Genomic DNA, 20022 nt, shown 5'->3' on the forward strand with positions numbered 1-20022 from the left:
GAACTGGTGAGAGTACCATTTTGGCTGCCAGGTAAGAACAACGTTTAAATTCAACAGTGAAATCCTTTTATTTCAAGATGTTGGTGATATTATTCCATCAGAAAGGAAGCTGAAGACATTAAATGGGGTTTTATGAGGATTTTTTAGCATTGGTTTGTCTTGACATTTTTTTGCTTGCAAGCAGAGATTAAACCCCCAAGCGTGAAGTACTTCAATATGTCTCAATGTACAAAAATCTAATACTTGTTATCTTTTGTGTAAAAAAGCAAAGTTCTCCAGGTAGAGGTGGATGAAGAAAAGTTTTTGGCAGTTGTACACAGAGGCAATTGAGTGAACCAGTGAGCTGCCATAACTCTCATAATCATGGGAGGGATGCTCAAGGAGTAACGGTGTGTGCAAGCAAACTCCAACCCTTAGCTGCTTTTCATTCCCTAAAACCATCATCACCTCCATTATCCATCATTTCATTTCAGCCAACTAATTTGCATCCATGTTCTGATTTTACTTCTCTGATGTTTTATTGCACTATCTGGGGATTATAGTGCAGTGTAACTTTCTGTATATGATAATCCTTTCACTCATAAATAATTTCTTTATTCTGGGCTTAAAACTAAACCAAGATCAAAAACCTTCATAAACTTTGTGGTTTGTGTTTCATTTGGATAATTTTTTGATAGAACTTATAGATACTGTCCAAAGACTAAAAGGATACTGCACAGGTGGGAATGAGTGAAACCCCTTCTCTGTGAAAATATGACTGAAGTTGATACTAAACCCTTGATTATGTTCCTAATTTGTTGACATTTCAGACTATATTCACTGTATCTCTTATCAGGCTTTATTCAATTTAAAAAAGATGGAGCACAGTAGATTCCTGGGCAGTAGAAGGCTTTTTACTTTGTAGAGAAGTTAGTTACCTTAGGCTCCTAACTTCATTAGGACACCGATTGCAGTTGGTGGCCTCAGGGGCCCAACAGAGTGAGACTTGTGAATCAACTGAGATAATGAGTTCTCATAGGGGTGTGCTCTGCAGCCTGCACGGCGCTACAAGGATCACCCATCCCTTCAGCATGGCCATATGCAAATGGGTGCCAGAGGTTCTGGTTAGCAAATAATCATTATTGAAGGGAGCCCCATGAAGGGCTAGAAATGGATGGAATGAGCACAGTTTGCTCCAAAGGGTTCCCATGGATCCATAGTGGGCTAAATCTCTGAATTGCTGTTCAGTCTTCTTGAAGGTCCCTGATCTGCCTGAGATTGCCAACGTACCAAACGTTGGCACCTCACATAAACATTAAATTAGGCAGGTGATCATCCTGCATGCCAACTACAGCCAGTGAAAATCATGGCCTCTGGAGAGCAAGAAGCCACTTCAGAGCTGAACACTCCCCTTCGGTTTCCATCAGCTTGCTTCAGGTAGAAAAAGAAAGACTATGTGAATGTTGTCATTTCCTTATAACTTCTTTCTTCCAGGTAAATAGTCAAGGGCAAAATTATAACACACTATCCTTCGGACCAGAACGTCACTGTATACCCAGTCCCCGTGAAAAAGGAAAGAAGAAAGATTTGAAATAGCATTTTGATTTGTTTTTCCTTTAATTTGTAAGGATACTGGAGAGCAATGAATGCAGTTTGGTGCAAATAAGGCTTGCTCTGGCACTGCTGTGTAAAGACACTCACTTCTGGGTTGTGAGCTGGAATACATTCCTATTCTGTTTTCTGTCTCCCAATTAGTTTTTAATTCATAACATGACTGTACATCATCTCCTCTCATCGCTTAATATCCTCAAAAGAAGAAATTTTTCAAAAGGCTCTTGAAATTCTAAATCAGTTATATTGCCTGCTTCTATTATGTATTTTGTAAACTATCCCTAGTATTAACCCTTTAATAATGTAAAAATCTTTGTAACAATAAGCTTCATAGGTTTTTTTTCTTTTTCATGTTGTAGTCATCAGAGATTCTTATGGACCCTTGGTCAGTGATACCAATTAGGAGCCATACACATACAGGAGATCAGACTTAGCACCGTACAGTTCTTGCCTGTTCCTATCAGTACTGAAAGTTCCTGTAGTGCAATTAATGTGAAACGGATAGTACCTTTATTAAAACATGGCATAGCAATAACCATCCATGAGTTCTCTCTAAGGGTGAGGTTTTTAAAATTTCTTTTCTTTAGTAACCTATCTGCTTAAATTTTAAGGGCTTGAGTATTTGGGTTTTAGGCTACATTCTGCTGAGACCTATATATATATATACGACTATTTTTTAGATATCGCCAAAAAGTTTGTGCATACCTGAATATTAAGACTTCTACCTCAAAATGAGTATATGGGAACTGATATTAGTTTTTTAAATAGGTTTTGCTACCCAGAAAGGGCAGGCACAAGGTTTAGGACACTCAATATTATTTTATATTTTTATGCACAAGAAGAAACTCTGTAGAAACCCAAATAAGAACTTGCTTCCTTCAGAGCATGAATTCAGTCCATTTCTGTTCCCTGGTGCCTACCTTATTAAAGTGTGTATCACCTCAGAGTGACAACTGGCAAATGCCCATACTCTTGCTACTGGTCTCCTCAGCAGTGTTTGACGCTGTCAGTCATACATTCCTGCTTACGTGCTGTACAAGTCTGACAAGCGGAGGCAGAAGCACACTGAAGTGACTCTGATCTTTCTTGTCAGATTAATCCCAGAATGCCCCATTTCCATCTCCAGAACTTGCCATTGAAGAACTTGGTAAGGTTCAGTTCATTCCCCTTTCTCATTCAATACCTATACTTTGGGAAACTATGACTTGGCAGATACTTGGAAAAAGACCAGCAAGAAGAACATATACCCCACTAGCAGAATGAGATAAAAAACAGATAATATACTAGCAGATGTGTCCAAATACCTTCTATATTGTGCTTCCCAAAGAAGTATGTATAAAGTTTTTGAAGGAAACTTAACGTGTAAGTTTAATTTGCTTGCTTCTGCCTTCTCGTCCTTATTTTTTATTCTGCATAGTTACATACGGACTTGTGCTGTAAAGTTGATCAGGGAAGCGATCTATGTTAAATAAAACAAGATGGAAACACCTCTTTTTTATTGCTTGATTTAACTTGAATCATTGAACTGATTTATTTCACAGCATAGCCTCACACATGTGATGTCACCCCAGCTGACAGGATGGTAAGCGTCAGCCAGGGGGTAGGAAGGAAGGAGAAGAGGAATGTCTCAGCTGGCTTTGTTGCCAGTGACACTGAAACACAAAATTCTGCCCCTTGCCTTGCTGAAAACCACACGTCTTACAAGCGTGAGTGAGTTTTCAGGTGCAGCTCTTCAAAACTCATACACTTAGTATATCCAGTGCCTTAAAGAAAAGAAAGCTTTAAGAAGCACTATGAAGGAGATTTCATGATACACATATTTATTTGCTTATTGTTTTTACGGAGAAAAAGAAGTGAATTTTCTGTTGAAGATACAAACTCTTCCCGGTCTTTTGTTTTAAAACTTTTCTTTGAACATAGAATTTTTTTTTTCTATTTTCTGTGTGAAAACAGTAGCAAGTAATAGAATGAACTACTAATAAAGAAAGTTAAAGATGTACCTCAGTTTTGTGTCTGTAATTCAAGGAGTTAAAAGATTTTTTTTCTTTTTTTGGTGAAGTCACGTATCAGAGACTTTAGCATAGCATTTGGACACTTTCTTTTCTACATCTCAATGTTTCTGAGTCAACAGGCAGATTTTTACATATCTTTTCCCTTAGCTTCCATTTCTACACCTGCTAATTGAGTAAATAGTAAGACCTTTTTCCTTTCTTCCCCAGCTTACTAAGCTACCTCACAGATAACTGTACTTCAAAGGCCACATGTTATACCCAGCCATTCCATCTAAATGCAGAGCCAGAGTAAATGCTGTAATTCCTAATTTCCCCTGATCTTAAATCCACATTTTTATGAATTAACATAAACATCCATTTTTTGACCAGTCTGGTAAAATTACCTATGTATCCATAGAGATTTTGCTTTCCTTTCAGAGGCATCAAAGAGTGCTTCCTTTTGAAGTGGTAAGTGCTTGGTATCATGGCTTAATGCAGTACTATATTGTTTTGTTTGGCCTCAGCCTCAGAAAGCTGTTGGTCTGATCCTTCACACAGCAGAAAATACTGTGATCCGATATCTGGGACTGAACCAAGTAATCGCAGGAGCTTGGCTGCACCAGGGAAAGGGGGAGGGCTATGCCTTCATCTTTCCCTGCTAATGCCTGCTGTGTGCTGTTATCTCATTTGGTAGATTAGAAAGAATTTAAAAAGAGGTAAATACCAAAACTTCATCTTTTTTTTTTTTCTGTCTTTTTTTCTTTTAATTTCCTTTTTTTTTTTCCCCCCTTGGATAACAGCTGTGTAGCAGTTTCCAGTCACTGAAACAGGTTGATAATATGGTAAGAAATGGTGATGGTGATTATTCCTGTCTGTAAATTGATCTCACAAATAGTTTAGAGAACTTGCAGACAATGTTTCAAACAATATTGGGGGGGGGAGGGGCGGACACAACTGATCTTGAATCACACTTACATCAAGAATATTCTGCCAAGGGTTAAACAGCAAGATGTTCCCAAGCCTGAACTGTCAGTGTTACTATTTCAAATGTTCCCCAATTAAATAATTAGGTGTAACTTAATAAATGTTTGAACACCATTTTCTCCCCTCTTCTTTCAGTCCAACTGTCTTGTAGTTTATGTCACCGTGGCCTACTTTTCAGCAAGAGCATGTCTTAATATTGAGTGTATCAAATCTAATCCTATGGTTTATTGTGGGCAGCCCCAGTTGGTCCTGTTCTAAGGCTTTCCCTCCCTTTCTGGTGAAAAGCACTTGTACCGTGGCCCTGCTGGTGGCCTGAATCACCTCAATTTGTTCCAGCAATCAGAGGCAGCTGCTCCATGTGAAAGGAGTGTGGACCACTGAACAGAGCATTAGGACTGACCTCAGGCTGAATGCAAAAAGCTCAGCCTTTTCTGCGAGGCCAGTCGAGCATGTGCAAACAGATTTGCTGAAGTACAAAATGGTCCGGTGATTTAAAGCAAGTTTTCTTCTCTCTTTCTCTCTTTTTCCCTTTCAGAAATGAAACAGGATGGAGGATAGCCTGGGTACAATCTTAGCAACATCTGTTGCCTTTCACTAGGGTCTTGGCCAAGGACAATATCTATTCAAAGAGGTACTGACATTTTATTGAAAGAGAAAAAAGCCTTAAATAGAGAAGCGTTTGGACATGTTTCCCAACACACACAGTTGGGTCTTTTTATGGGTCAGAATGCTTTTGGAGAAACACTTTTTCCTCCCCCTCTCTCTCCCTTTTCTGGTGAAAGTGTCAGAAAACAAATCTTCAGAAAATTGCAGAGCTCAATGGGCTTACAACAGTGAAGAACAGTTAAATTTTCCCTCGTTTGCTTTTATTCTCTGAATCAAAGGGTGTTTGACAACTGAAATCTTAACCACACTTAATAAGAAGTGTGAAGGAATTTATGCTTAAGATTGTTTCACATCTGTTACTTTCTAATTTCCACATTAATTTATCTTTTAAAACAACTAGTAATAGCAGTGGAGCAACTGCAGCATTTTAGCACTATTGCGATGACTGATATTGTATGAAGATATATTTTGTAAAGTTATTTGTTATGTTTGTTTTCCTGTGTGCTCTCCCCCCCACCATAAACATTAATTTCATCCAGCACTTAGGAAGAGGCAGTTACCTGTTTCTCTCTCCCTTTTTTCCTCACATAGCTTTTCACAGGCAATTTTGCTCTGTCCAACCATGACATGCCTTCATAAAAATGACAGATGAAGCAGCTGAGTAACTGGTGGGTATATTATCCTCCTGCAGGCATCTGCTGCTCAAAAGGCACCTATTCTTTTGTTGGCCTTGAGACTGTGGATGCAGTCCCATACGTGAAGCCATTCTTATCAGCCTTCCACTATTTTGAAGGTAATTACAGTAAATTAAATAAAAGCTACTCAAAAGAAGTCTAGTAGAGTTATTCAATTACATAGAATAACAACAAAGCTTTATATAAGTACAAATTTTTAGACAACGAAGATAGTGCTAGAATCCTCAAGAAGAAATCTTGCAGTGCCTCCAGTTTTACTGAATTTTGGTTGATCGGGCCATGGTCATTAAGTTCAAAGCATCATAAATATGTATGGAAGAACACAAGTTCCATGGTATGAGATGACTTAAAGTAGCTGACTTATGTGTGTATAGTAAGCATGTGTGTAGTAAATTATTAATATTTATCTGTATGGTAGTACTTCATGCTGAGATCTAGGCTGCTTGTGTTCTGTCTATGTCCCATGATTGACCTAAAAAAACATTGTCTCAGAAAGTTCACAACAGAAATACGAATGACAAACTTCAGTGACTCAGAAAAACCCCAAAGCAGTACTTCTGTCGAAAAACTAAGGCATGTAGGACTGGTAACACTAAGGTCAGTGTTGCTGAATGATTAGGCACAGCATCCTAGTGATCAGTGCCTGATGTCTCCAAAGGCCAGACTGGAGGAAATACACTAAAAGAGTGAAGGGGATTGAATGGCTCTTACTTTTGATGCTAGGGCACTATACCATTAACCTGCTAAGCGTGGGAGGAAGCAGGTTCCAGAGAACTGCTATTTTCTTTCACCTGCCCGCAGCCCTTTTTTTTCCCCTTACACATACAGGCATGGGTAGAAGTACGAGGAAATAGGAACTGATAAACCTCTGTTTTTATTCTTGAGCAACACAACTATTGGTGTAATGCCTTGGGACCTGTATCTACATAGCAATGGGCAAAGCTTTCTACCACCTTCTGCAGGAGTGGGACAAAGTGCTGTGCTCCGTACTCTGACCTAATTTTCTAACTGACGATGACTTAGAACTTGCATAAAACTTATTCTTCTCTCATTGAATCAAAAGATGTTTTTCCACTGATTTTAATGAATGCAGAATCTACTGCAAGAACAGGTAGAAGCTGGATAGGTTTAAGGGATTTATAATGTTTTTAACATTTTTAGTATAAAAGTAATGTCTGAGTTGTCATTCCTAAGGAATAAAAAATTGATAGATACATTAGCTGGGTGGAAAATTGACGTATCGAATTATGGCTCCTTTGGCACTCACACCAAGTAATTGTGAGAGTGGGCAGTTCAAGATGACGAAGATAATCACATTTTTTCTCTAACTCACTTAGACGATATTTCCATCTGCTTCCTATACAACTGCTTATATGCCGTTTTAGAATTTTCTCCATAATGTTCAGGTATAGGAGTTTAGCATTTAGGTTAACATTCAGACATGAAAATTTTGATTGCCTGGAAGTGAAAAAGAAGGGTCACCAGCATGGTCCTTGCTTGCAGTGTTTCTTGTGCTTATAAAGCTCAGATTGTACAATTTGTAAATGTTTAGTGTTTGAAGATTGTTGGGGGTTTTTTGTTTTCTTTTTTTTTTTGGCTTGTTTTGTCTTTGGGTTTGTTTTTTTTAAAAAAAAAAAAGAGAGAGAGAGATTGTCCAATTATTGCTGTGATCCAGGGAAAAACATACAAATAAATAAAATTTTCTACTTAGCTAATGTGTTCACAAAGTGAAGGTTATGAGCATCTTGAATATCAGTCATGATGCAGGAGTATATGTAATTTGGGCAAATTGTTCAGAAAAGTCTTCTAAAATTGTCCCTGTAATCTCAGGTTTGTTCATGCAAGTATTCAAGCTTACACTGTAACACTGAAATCTGGTTTGGGTTTAGAGGTCAGTGGAGGAGTTATTCACATTAATTTTGTATAGTTGATGCAGAGTATAGACTCTGACCTGAAGTGATACATCCTGCCATCCTGCTGTGTATGGGCAGTTACTGGTTTATTTGTATATATTGGCATTTTTCATGAGTAACTCAGCTGCAGATTTTCAGACGACTGCTACACAGTAGCAGCCCCCTGAAGCGTGCAAAACTCCCTGAACTCAATTGGACTTCCTATGTATAACTTTTCATAGGCTCAGACAAATATTTTCAGTCTAGATCGCAATTCCTCTGAAAAATTGACCTTAGTTGTGCCACAGTGTGAATGCCCTGCAGAATTGAGCTTAATATCCAGCAGAAACTTGTCTAACCTATTTTTTTTTTCTGCATACATCAGAAAAGAGAGGAGTGCCGATTATAAAAACAGTGATGCTTCTTCTCCACCAGCAGGATCTTGCTGGCCTGAAGCATTAATCTGAGACCTAAGTGTTTGTGGAGTTATTTACTTACAATTCGAACTATTGTGTTCATCAGTATTTGAGAGATGCTCATAAATGTTGCTATGTGAGGTCTGTTACAGAGCTACTATTTAACTTTCTCAGTACCATTGCAATGTTAATGCAGGACCAAGGATACACAAGTGGTTGGCACGTTGCTTGCACTTCTCAGAAACTGGATTTTTTTCTGCTCCTGCCCTGACTGTGCCTTTCCTAGCATTTTTGTTTGAACGACCTCATCTAATGAAACATAAAAAAGGGTTTTTTTAAGCATTCTTCCTCCCTTTTAATTGTCTTATATCTCATTTCCTAGCTCTTATTCCTAGCTTTTTTTTTTTTAATGTTTTTAAAATAATTTTCATGTTTTTATTCTCAGCACCTTTCTTTGGCTGCTGTTGATTTTTTTTCTCCCCCCCCCAATTCGTAGTCCATACTTCTTGCAGAGCACTCAGTGCACAACACTGCCAGTTTTGTCCTGCTGTATTCTATCTCAGTGCTGGCCAGCTTGGTACATCCACTTATAATATGATGAATAGCATCTGGAGCCTGGCCACACAGCCTACATTCTGGTCTTAGGGCTTTTTTAAGCCATCTATCCTTGCTTGTATAAATAGCCCATTCCTATGTGGCCATAATGAAATTCTCCATTTCTCTTTTCAGTCTCCTGACAGCCTACCTGCTATTTGCCACCGTCTTCTCGTGAGATTTTCAAAGTTCTTTCCATGCAGTTGTTTTTCAGTTGATTTCTCCTTGTGCTGTTCTTACTGCTGTGTGACTAATAAATTACCCTCAATGGCAGAATCTTTTTCTTTTAATTTTGCAGCCTCCTTATGATTAAACGAGCCTGTTTCCTATCTACAGTTTCTTAACTCTACAGGTTCCTTTCCTACAACTCCCTCTGTTGCCTTTCTCTGTTCTTCCTGACAACATAAACTCCATTTTTATCTGCATTCACATTTATTACCTTAGGCAACAGTAACTTCCTATTACTTTTAGAGTTACATTCCCTTAGATTAACTAGATTTACTTCTGAAGAAGAATACCATTCTTGCAAATATCAGTTACCTAGATTCGCCAGTATATGTAGGCCAAATATGTCATCAAAAGACTGTGGAAACACCAGAGAAGGTAAGGAAGAACCAGAGAGGAACAGCTGGAGCCATGATGGTAATGTTGAATTGACAAGGTAACACTTCTTAAGTGGAATGGGTGATTGTGGATACATAAAGACATCTAATAAATTGACCAGTTGAATCACTGCTATTGTTATTTGCTACAATTTAGTTCATATTATGTCTTTTGGGATGCCAAATCTTTAGAAGATATTCTGCAAAATATCTTCTAAAGAATAGGTTGCTGAATTTTTGGGGGCTATTATGTACGTCCCCATAATTACTGAAGCTCCACAGTGGGTGGGAAAAACTCCTGGATTATAGACAACAATGCAATTGCCTCAAAAACTCAGTTTAGATAGGGAATTACGTCATAACTGGTAGGACACAGAAAGGCAGAGAACAAAATGAGAACAAAAGAAGACTGAAGACAAGCAGTGCTCAATTCTAGATTTGAATCCTAGCTAGTGTAACCACAGCAATGGACAGTGATTTCCCATGTGATACAGAAGGTGAGAAATGCACATCAGAATTATAGCCACCTGTAAATAATATCTCTGGACAGCAGAAGTCCTTACCTAAGAGTCATTTATAGAGGCATTAGTACTTATACAGAGCAACCATGTGCTCATGGTAGTAAGAAGTGTTTTCCTTTAAAAAGGATCTTAAACTGCAAGCTCTCCTACTTGCCTCATGAAAGCCTAATATCCATATATATTTTCAGGAAAAGTAAGGATAAGTTAGAATTTTGCCTCTGAGCATAATACATTCTCATATCGAAGGAACTCTGCAAGCTGTTGCTGAGTGCATAATGGAAGTTATTTCTGCCTACACAGTCAATGAGTTACCAGCATCCAGGTAGCAGTTACAAGACATTGCTTTTTTCAGAATGTATATTATGAGTGCACAGGTAGAAATGTTAATGTTGAGAGACTGTCAGTGGCTCAGGGGATGGAGGACAACTATAAAACTTTTCCATTTTCTGCCTCAGGTCAAAACCCTCCCTGAGCAGCAGCCACCAAAGCTCTCATTGTCTAAGAAGCATTTGAGAGCATGTTTCAGAGCAGGTTTTGCAGTCCTAAATCTGCCTATGGATCCACTATACAGAACAGCAACACAACTCGTGCTGTGAAGAGGCATCCTTGACACTTTCAGAAGTCAAAAGATGGAAAAGGTGCCAGTACCAATGCACCCTTTGTTGCCTGCAGTCAGTCTTTACAGGGCCTGCCTAAGAGACAGGCTAGCATGGTCCAACGTTTGTTTTAACAAACTGTAGACTTTCCTCTGGAAATGGTACACCCGTACCTCTCAGGATGACTAAATGCACTACAAAACGTAATAGAAAGAAATACGACAGCACTGTAAGTGTGGATTACAGCCAAAATGATCCAGTCAATGTATTGGAATGGACTGACTCATTGGCAAAAACCCACCACCAAGATAGTCAAGAACAAATTGTATTAAAAAAATATACATTTGCTTATATTACTAAAAATGGTAGATCGCCAAAAGTGACTAAGAATAATTGCTTCTTTATATTTTATTCTGCCTGTGCAATGAAATTAGATTGGTCTGCTTAGTCATACTTTTCACTTGGAGTCACTGGGCTGTTTTGCTCCCATGAAAGTCAAAGGGTTTAATACATTTTATTTTGATACTGACAGCATAAACATTTAGAAAAATAATCAGACAAAAATATCTATCTTATTTTCAATGCAGTAAAAATAAGTTCAAATGTTTTCACAGACATACAGTTTAATGAAAGGTTTTGCTTGAGAGATTACCGATTTTTGGGACACAAAGCACATCCTTGAGAGAGGTCTGTTAAGTTAGTAAGAACATTGTGAAATACTCTGCGAAGGCCTACACGTGAAAGCTTTTTAATTGGGTGGTAATTGGCTATTCCAATTCTCCATTAGTAATATCTGGATCAGAATCAAAATTAATGAGAAAGAATCCTTCATTCAGAAAGATTTTAAGTGATTGTAAAACTATTTAGTCCCTATTTTGAATCTGAAGAGCAAAGAAAAAGTTTGAAGACATTAGGTAAAGTTTATGAAGCTCATGACCCCTTGTAGATTCTTTTTTGTATCGTCCCATTCCCAAACAATGATTTTTTTTTTTCTTTTCTCTTTTTAAGCTGTTCTATTTTCACCATTGAAGTCATAGCTACTGAATTAAGTAGGAGAATATAAGGTTTCCCAGTACTGGTTACATCTCAAAATGAATTTGAAAGAAGATAAAGCAGAGGTGTTTGTGATATTTAGTGATGAAAAAAGATAATCTGTCCTTGAACCTTGTCCTCTAAGGATCAGTGCAGAGAGTCTTATTTTGATTAACTTGTGAAAGATGAATTAGGGATTGGGGGAAGGAGGACAAAGGAAAGAAGAATCCTTAATTACAATCTTAAGCAACTGTGTGCAATCATGTTTCAGGATTTTCTTGCCTGAATGCATCTTATTACATTGCAACCACGCACTCAGAAGCTCCATAACTTGGAGAATAAAGATTGCTTCTAGTTGCCCTCTTTAAACCACTCCTTCAGCTCACAAATGCCATGATGCTGAATCGCCTCTCTCTGATTAGAAGGGTGACACTGGAAATCACATGTCTGAAAACGAAGCTAAAAGACGAGGAACACATAGCATTTACATATTGCATTTATTAAAATACTCATGCATGTTTGCACTTGTGTATTCAAAGGCTACAAACAAATCCAGAAATTAAAATGATTAAAAAAAAAAAAAAAATCCTTCATGATCTAAACTAATTACTTTGTTGATAAGAGGTGACTTTATCCTCACATTACTTTATTATTGTTGACACCACACTTCATAGTATAATGTATAATAGGAATGAAATTTAATTATAAATGCACATTATTAGTTTGTTCATAGTATGTTGATAATGCTTTTCTGCTAAAGCTATAAATCAAAAGACATTGGCCAAGGCTCATTTCTTACAGTTGCCCTTGGTACCATCCATTGTTCTAAAAACAGTAGGTGTTAAAAATATTTTTGTCCGTGGAAAATGTCAGTTCAGCAGCTCCGCCAACACTTGGAAGCTCTGCCTTTTTTTGCAGGAGGCGTCCTGACTCCTGGGTGATCACGTTTCAGTTGTAGACCTGTTTCATTCTGCAGACCCAAGAGGCTTCAGCAGTGCTGAAATGAGGCAGAAAGTTTGCGCTTTCCCAGCCGGACCAAGTCCAAACAAAGCAGGTATCCATTTCCTAGAGAGGCTTCCCCGGGCAGCTTTGGGGTTGCGGGGCTGTGCGTGGATGCTGCCAGGCACCAGCCCCAGCGTGACACTGCGCCTTCTCCTCCTGCCGGTGCGCAGAGCTCCGGCACGGGCACAGTCGCCTCTCTCCACCGTTTATTCTATGAAACCACCTGGTTTATTATTCCATGGGGGGTTTTTTTGTCCTCTCCTCCCCCCTCTCCCCCCCCCCCCCCCCCCCCCCGGTTTATACAGGGGCCGGGTAGGAGGGACAGCAGCGCTGGGGAGGCGGAGGGCAGCAGGGGTGCGGGGTTTTAGGTCCCTTGAGCAGGTCGGTGGCAGGTCCGTGCCTTGCCCCGGGAAAGCGTCGCCGCGCCCAGCGGCCCCGGGACCTGGAGAGGGGACCCCGGCACTGCCCGCTCGCTGCCCCGCGGCCCGCAGCTTCCCCACCGCCGGCCAGGCGAACGGGCCGGGGAGGAGGGGTGGATTTTGCAAGTGGAAGCAGGGCAGGCTGGGGAGACTTGAAAGGGCAAAACCTTAAAGCAGGGACCCCGCAAGTTCGGATTAGTTTTGCGACTTTGCCTTCACGCCTCGGGAGCTCGGCCGACCGCGGCTTCTAGGACAAGTTGGGGAGGGGGAATAAAAAAAAATTCTTGAACTCTCTCCTTCAGCTCCGCGTTTCAAATGCAAATCGGGAGATAGATTGGCTCCCGCCCCACCCCCTAGCCCGGCTCCTGATTTTTATCCAAAGGACTCCATCTGTATACCCTGTCAAGGAGGAGGAGGAGAGGCGGGGGGAAGTGGGGCCGGGCAGGCTGCTTGCTCCCTGGGTCCCTTTTCAATAGCCACCGCCGGGTCCTCGGGAGGTGCAAAGAGTCCCGGTGCCTCCTCCGCGCGCCCTCGGACGGAGCTGGCAGCCGGCTCCGGCCCCCGAGCGGTGATATCCCCTGCCCAGAGCAGCATCCCCACCTCCTCTGCCTTCTTCCCTCCCTCCCGCCTCCTTCCCTCCCTCCTCTTCCTCCTCCTCCCGCAGCCACGATCCGCACCCAGTCGGAGCCGGGCTTGGCACCGGCACCCACTTCTCCCACCGTGTGCCCAGCGGCTGGCCGTGCCGTGCCGTGCCGTGCCGCGGAGGAGGAGGAGGAGGAGGAGGAGGAGGAGCGGAGCGGCGGCGGCGCTCCTACCTCTGCGGGCGCGGACGAGTGCGCGGGCGGGCGCGCAGCCCCCATGCCAGGCGGGCGCCCCGCCGCCCGCAGCCCGGCCCCCGCCTGGGAGCATCCCGCCAGCACTTCGCCGCGGAGGCACCGTCGGCCCTTGGGATTAAAATACTCACTGCGCTGGGCAGCCGAGGGAGAGGGGGAACAGGTAAGCGCCGGCTGCACCTGTGCCCTTCCTTGCTTTCCTCTCCCCCGTCCCCTCCCATGTAGGTAGGGGGAGATCGGAGTAGTTGCAGGAAAGGGCTGTGTGTGGTTCTTTCTCCCCCCTTGCCCCTAAACTGCTCCTGCTCGGCAGCGGGGCTGTGGCTCTGCGGAGTCAGCAGGGCGGCGCGGCCGCCGGCGCAGCGGTAAGTTGCGTTTTCCCCGTGCTCGGGGGCGGTGGGGAAGGGGCCGGCGGGGCGGCCCGGGCGGCGTCGGCAGGCGGCCCGGGCAGCCCGGGCGGCGCGGCTCGGAACGGCCGCGGGGGCACCGGCACCAGGTGTGGCAGGGGAACCGTGGGAAGTAAAAGCACTGATGCTGTACGCGTGTGTGCACCTTCTGAAAAATAAGAGAACAATAGCATCTCTCTGACTCTTCGGAGAAGTCTCACGGACAAGCGGGGAGGTGGGGTGGGGGAAGGGAGGACCACAGACTTCTGCAAAATACAGGCAGCACTAAGCCCTGACCATCTCAGTCCTTTCTGCCAAACCGAAGCGGCTGTCTCGCTTGGTCTCAGAGTCCGGCACTGATGCTACGGAGCAAAAGATTACTGAGGCCAGGACATTTTCTGAGTTATTTCCCAGAGCTTTCCTCCTTTTATGTCACGGATGTTCTAGAGTTTGCAAATGTTGAAATGATGGGAGCTTATTTCTTTGATTAGTATTCAGCTGGTAAGGCTAGCTCTGCAGTGCTTGGCTGTTGGATACTGACCCTTCCCCCTCCACCCCGTCACCCCATCTATCCACATATCCACACACGGGCATGTCCTGCTTTCCTATGATAGGTTGTGTGCACCGGTAGCAAGTGGGTTGTGACCTGGATCCTCAGACTGCTAGTTCCTAAATGGAGGAAAAAAATCCCTTTTTGAGATCAGTTTTAGCCTTTATACTCGTGCTTTCAAAAGGTGAGGTAGTTCAGGTGAGCCGGGATTCTGCAAACGATGTCTTCCCCGGCAAAGTGGGGGATTTAGGGAGGGATGTGGGACAGAGCCTAGTGAGGCACTCTGATTCTGGGAACTGAAATGTTGGTACTTTAATCTTTTCCCATTGCAAGGATAAAATCTTGTGTTCTGATAGATAACTTCTCAAGTCAAAGCAGAGACTTGAAAGGGCAGCGTATACTTTATAGTCTCTCTAACAAGACATACTGCCTTGCCATTTTTCAGCTAAAACATAGGTGATTGTACAGCTTTGCAGAAAATAAATCGCTTTTCCAGGACAAATAAATAAATACATAAAGGAGCCAAACTCTTAAGAATGACAGTTTCTGAAACAGTCTTTTCTTGGCAGTGATGTGTGACTTCACTTTTCTACCCTTATTACATTTACTAATTGTTCCTCTGTTACATTATTTAAGTTTTCAGGGAATTGTTACTGGTGAAAGCTAGATACTTACTCTGTTTCTGAAAAAGATAAGTCTACATAATCTCAGGTGAAGAGCTATTCAGATGGGCAATAGCATGAAAGTTGCATAAGTAAATTAAGTTTGCTTAGAATATAGCTTCTAAAGGTACAACAGGTCAACAGATAAAGACCGGTTGGGAAATGCTGCTGGTTTGCTCTTAGCAATATGCTAACAGTTTTAAAGATGCAAAAGTGAAGTGAGGATGTTTAGAAATAATACGACTATGCCTCATTAGAGCTAGTTCAGTGCAACGGGTGTGTTATCATCTTTGGGGGAAAAAAGAACAAAAAACCCACTAAACAAATCCAAAAGAACTATCTAGGGACCAAATGTGACATCCTGTTTAAAGTCCTTGTACACGCTTTTCTAGCTCTCCAGCCTGCAACTACCAGGGGATCTAATCTAGACACACTCCTTTTTTAGGGTCATGAAAAAAGGCTAAGTAAGATTTAAAAAACAGTTGCAATAAAATCCACAGTAAGGGGAGAAGAGCAAAGGAGCTAAAAGCTGACTCCGACAACTTTTAATGTTAAGTATGTGAAATATCTTGGGTTTGAGTACTTAACAGAGATTAAAAAGTACCTGGAATATTAGGGAAATATCAAAGGTAATAATCTGAGCTACCACTGCATGTTAGAAGTGCATGTCAGTTAATGTGAGTAAAAATACAAACATCAGTAATGTGGACTATTTTCTTGCAAAAAGCCATTAAAGATTGCAGTTTTAATCAGAGGGCGTTTCACCCTTATAATGGGAGACTTTACTGTAATTAAAGGCTGATGTAGGTCATTAGAATTGTGTTAAGAGTCAGAAGACAGCCTCGCAACTCTTAAGTCTACTTTTCTTGATTTAATAGCAAAGCACTCTTGATTATTTGCTATTGATTTAATAGGAAAGCATTTTTATCTTTCCATATAAAAGGGTAATTGTAAAGCATTTGTATAACTGAAGATTATCTATGAATTATCTGATGAGAAGAATGAATATAGCATCCATGTAGATTTTCATCTATCCTTTTCATGTATAACTGTGTGCGTGTGCATGTTGTGTCCATATTTTTCTGTTTCTTCAGCAGTCAGAGACTTGACTGAAGAAAATCATTATTAATGCAAAACCTTAGGCTGTTCTATTCTAAGTTAGAGTCCTACTTTGCTACAAACCTGGCTAAGCCTTTTCTCAAAGGTATTCAACTCACAAATTGACTCCAATGTGCAATGAAAATAGAAAATATTTTAAACTTCAAATGGTTTGCAGATGAATATACTGCTTGGGAGTCAGTTTTAGTGGCAGGTAGGCTAGTAAGTTTCTGTGTATATTTTTGGCTGTTGACTTCAACATCTGATGTGTTCAACGGTTCTTCAATGAAGGCCTTTCTTGAGCCATTCAGTTTCCTTTAGTTTATCATGCACATTTTTTTTTCATGCTACTACTGTTTTTTTTTTTTTTCTCGTGACAATAAAAATCATTAAATTCTAGCTGAGGAAGGGTGCGTCAAATAGATGATGGTTACTTCGGTTCTTCCTGTCAAACCAGGCTTAACTCTAAGCGGTAATGCAGGAGTGCCTCCTCTGGGAATTCAGCAGTTCTGCAAGAAAGTCTTCCCTACGTATTATGTGAAGTTCCTCAGCTTAAATGAGGCTGCAGAAATTGAGCTTGCGGAAGTTTAAATATTTGACTTGATTGGTCACAGATATACAAATACTGCTAGTGTTTCTTTTCAACAACTGATCAAATTAGCATAATCTTTTCCAGCAATTTAGATCTATAAAATGTACCATAGCAAGGTGAAAAACAGACAAAGCACTTTCACATGGAGAAAATGAGACTTAAAAAAAAAAAAAAAAATCTTTTGTTAATTTTTCTTGGGGAAAAAAAGAAACCTACCAACAACCCAAACAACTTATCACTCTAGCCATATACAATCTTATGATCAACTGCAGAGCAGTATGAAAGACCAAAAGCTGTTGCTTGGTTTTCTTTATGCATTTTTTGAAGCCATATCATTTATTGAAGTGTGCCGAGTGTTTTTCTGTTGTCTCATCAGGTCCTTTCACCTGAGTCGGAGGGTATAGGAGCCAGTTTAGTGTAACAGCACCATATGTTTGGAGCAGTGATAGTTTTTTGCTTGATAACCAGATGCAGACTGCAGGATGTGCACTACATTTACAGATCTCCCATGTGAATATTTAGGCCGGTTAGCAGCAGGAGGTTGTGGTCTGTAGTTGTAATGTCATCTGGAACAGGGAGTTAATAGGTTTCATCATACTGCCTTGACTCGCAGAGCTTCATTTCATGGAAGGGTCCCCACCTCACTTGCTCCAAGGCACCCTCCTTTTTTCTTTTTTTTTTTCCTTTCTTTCCCTGAAAAAAGTGATAACCAGACATTGCAATTTACACCATAATTAGACATGTTATCTTCTCTAAACCCTTTGTCTCATGGATCACAGAGTTCCTGTGCCTGTGAAGGAGTCTCCCGTGATATTTAAGATGTATGACATAGAGGAGCTGCAGGCTCATAACAAAGGGGAATTTTGTCTGCCACAGAAAGTGACACCCTTTCCAATGGGCATTGTAAAATTGAATGTCAAAACATAAATATTTCAGTGAGGGTAGTTCAGCTGTCAGGGAGCTCACCTGCTGATTCCACTGTGTTTAAGGGATCATGGGTCAAGATCCAGTGGCAACAGTCACACTCAGAATTATCTCAACACGCAGGGTCTTATTTTATTGGATGACTAAAGTAGAGAAAAAAACAAACAAACAAACATGGGGTAACTGTGCACTATTGACCAAGCTAAAGCAAGATTTACTGGCAGGTGTTGTCTGGGCTGCACTTTCAGAGACAGTGAGGTCCAGGTTTAAACAGTAAATTTTGCAATGTATAAAAAGTTGAAGCAATCTGATGAGAGGAGAGTAAGGGGGGTGGGGTGGGGTGGGGAGAGGGAAGGCGATAGGAGTGGAAAACTCTTCAGTTACACCTTTAATGAATGCCCTGGACTGACAGCGAGATTTCAAAATAGAGAAATATAATCCAGACTGGTGGAGTTTAGTAATGGAAAAGGTTTTGGATTTCTACTTCTTCCTGAAGAATTTTGTACATTGCAAAGACTTTAGGACAATATAAGGCAAAGGACAAAAATCCCTGTTGGGTTGAAGAGGTTGACAGGGAAATGATGTGGTTCATAGATTAAGTTGGCACTGTGACACGGGTAGCAATGTGTGAGTGGAAGTCTGCAGGAATTTGCACTTTGGCTGCAAAGGCTAGGTGGTACGAAGATGATCTCAAGTGCCTTCAGCAAATGGCCCTACAAGGCTGGGGAAATCTCAGGGGTGGGGAAAGAGGACTTCCATGGGGATATCTAGGAGACTGAAGACATGCTTTGTCCATATCTACTGGTGCTCACTGCTACACATGAACAGCGAGGACTAGTCTTGATGCGTTGTTTTAGAAATTACGGAGCGAAGCAAAATATTCAGAGAGATTTTCAGTGGGTGTAAATTATCCTTAATTGCTTACAGTGAGGGGAACTATTCCTTAAAGCTGAGGATCTTATTCATGATCTGAATGTTTTCAACAAATCAAGATTGCCCCTCAGAGGCAGTGCATAATAGTGTCTTTTTGACACTAGCAGATTGTTTTGGCAAAGTAGAGTAGTAACATTTTTCAGATTAGCAGTGTTCACGAGAACACTTCTGCTACTAGAGTGTGGCTTAAATATAGTTCAATTTCTATACAGCATATGGGAGAAAATGTAAGTTTTATGGTATATATTGAATAAGGAGGTTATTATTTTTTCAAATGTATATTCTTCAGTCTGATATTTTATATATCAACCAGCTATTTAAGAACACAAACATGAGAGAGAGATATTTAGTGGATATTTTTTATGGTTTTTTTTTTTGATTCTTATAGCTGTTCATATAGGCAGCATGTTACTGCTCAGGTAAGACTACTACGTGCACAGTCCAGATCACATAACATACTCTTTGAATTACACACCAGTTTTTATACTTTATATTTTTCATATTTGTGATTGTCAGGACTATATGCAAAGTAAATAGGGAACACAAGCTTAGGTATGAAAGGTAGAGCCTAGTGCTTTAAATATGCCAGCAGACAAATTAATTTTATTCTTAAAGCCTAAATTACTTTTTATGTAGGCAAAGCATGAGTGAGGAGACATGATTGCATTTTGCCCATGTTTGGGGGGGGGAGGAATAGCATTTTGGAGATCCAGAAACAAGATGTAAAGGTGCACTTATGTCCTAGGGTAATTAATGACATCAATTACAAGTGCAAATATTTCCCAGTTATGTGTACTCTGAGTCCTGTTTATGCAGAAAGTGATACCATTTTATAAAAGAGCACCTTTAAACAAAAATACAAAATGGTTGCAGGTCAGTTTTGCCTTCACTTCACACTCAAGCCTGTAAATGCAGATGACAGAGAAGGCACTGGAATCAAAGCACTGCATTCCCTCTATTGCTGTCAGTGTTAGTCATATCCACTGCTGCAAGTGCAACCCTGAACATTGAAGTTATGCCTTGATGAGGAAAAAAAAAACAACAGCACCTTTTAGTTTTCAGTTTTATGAGTGCTGTGATGTTACTTACGTGGACTTGTGGACTTCA

At 40.9% G+C, this 20022-nt stretch overlaps 1 protein-coding gene across 2 annotated transcripts in view; it reads left to right on the forward strand.

Moving 5' to 3' along the window:
* Nucleotides 1-13835: 13835 nt before the first annotated feature.
* CDH7 (cadherin 7) overlaps nucleotides 13836-20022 on the forward strand; it is an 83198-nt gene continuing 77011 nt past the window's right edge. For both annotated transcript variants that reach the window (XM_076330046.1, XM_076330048.1), the window contains exon 1: nucleotides 13836-13936. The gene's annotated coding sequence lies outside the window, so the exon portion shown is untranslated. The remainder of the gene's footprint in view (nucleotides 13937-20022) is intronic.

The sequence above is a fragment of the Aptenodytes patagonicus genome, chromosome 2 (genome assembly GCF_965638725.1).
Source record: "Aptenodytes patagonicus chromosome 2, bAptPat1.pri.cur, whole genome shotgun sequence".
NCBI classification, from domain to species: Eukaryota; Metazoa; Chordata; class Aves; order Sphenisciformes; family Spheniscidae; genus Aptenodytes; species Aptenodytes patagonicus.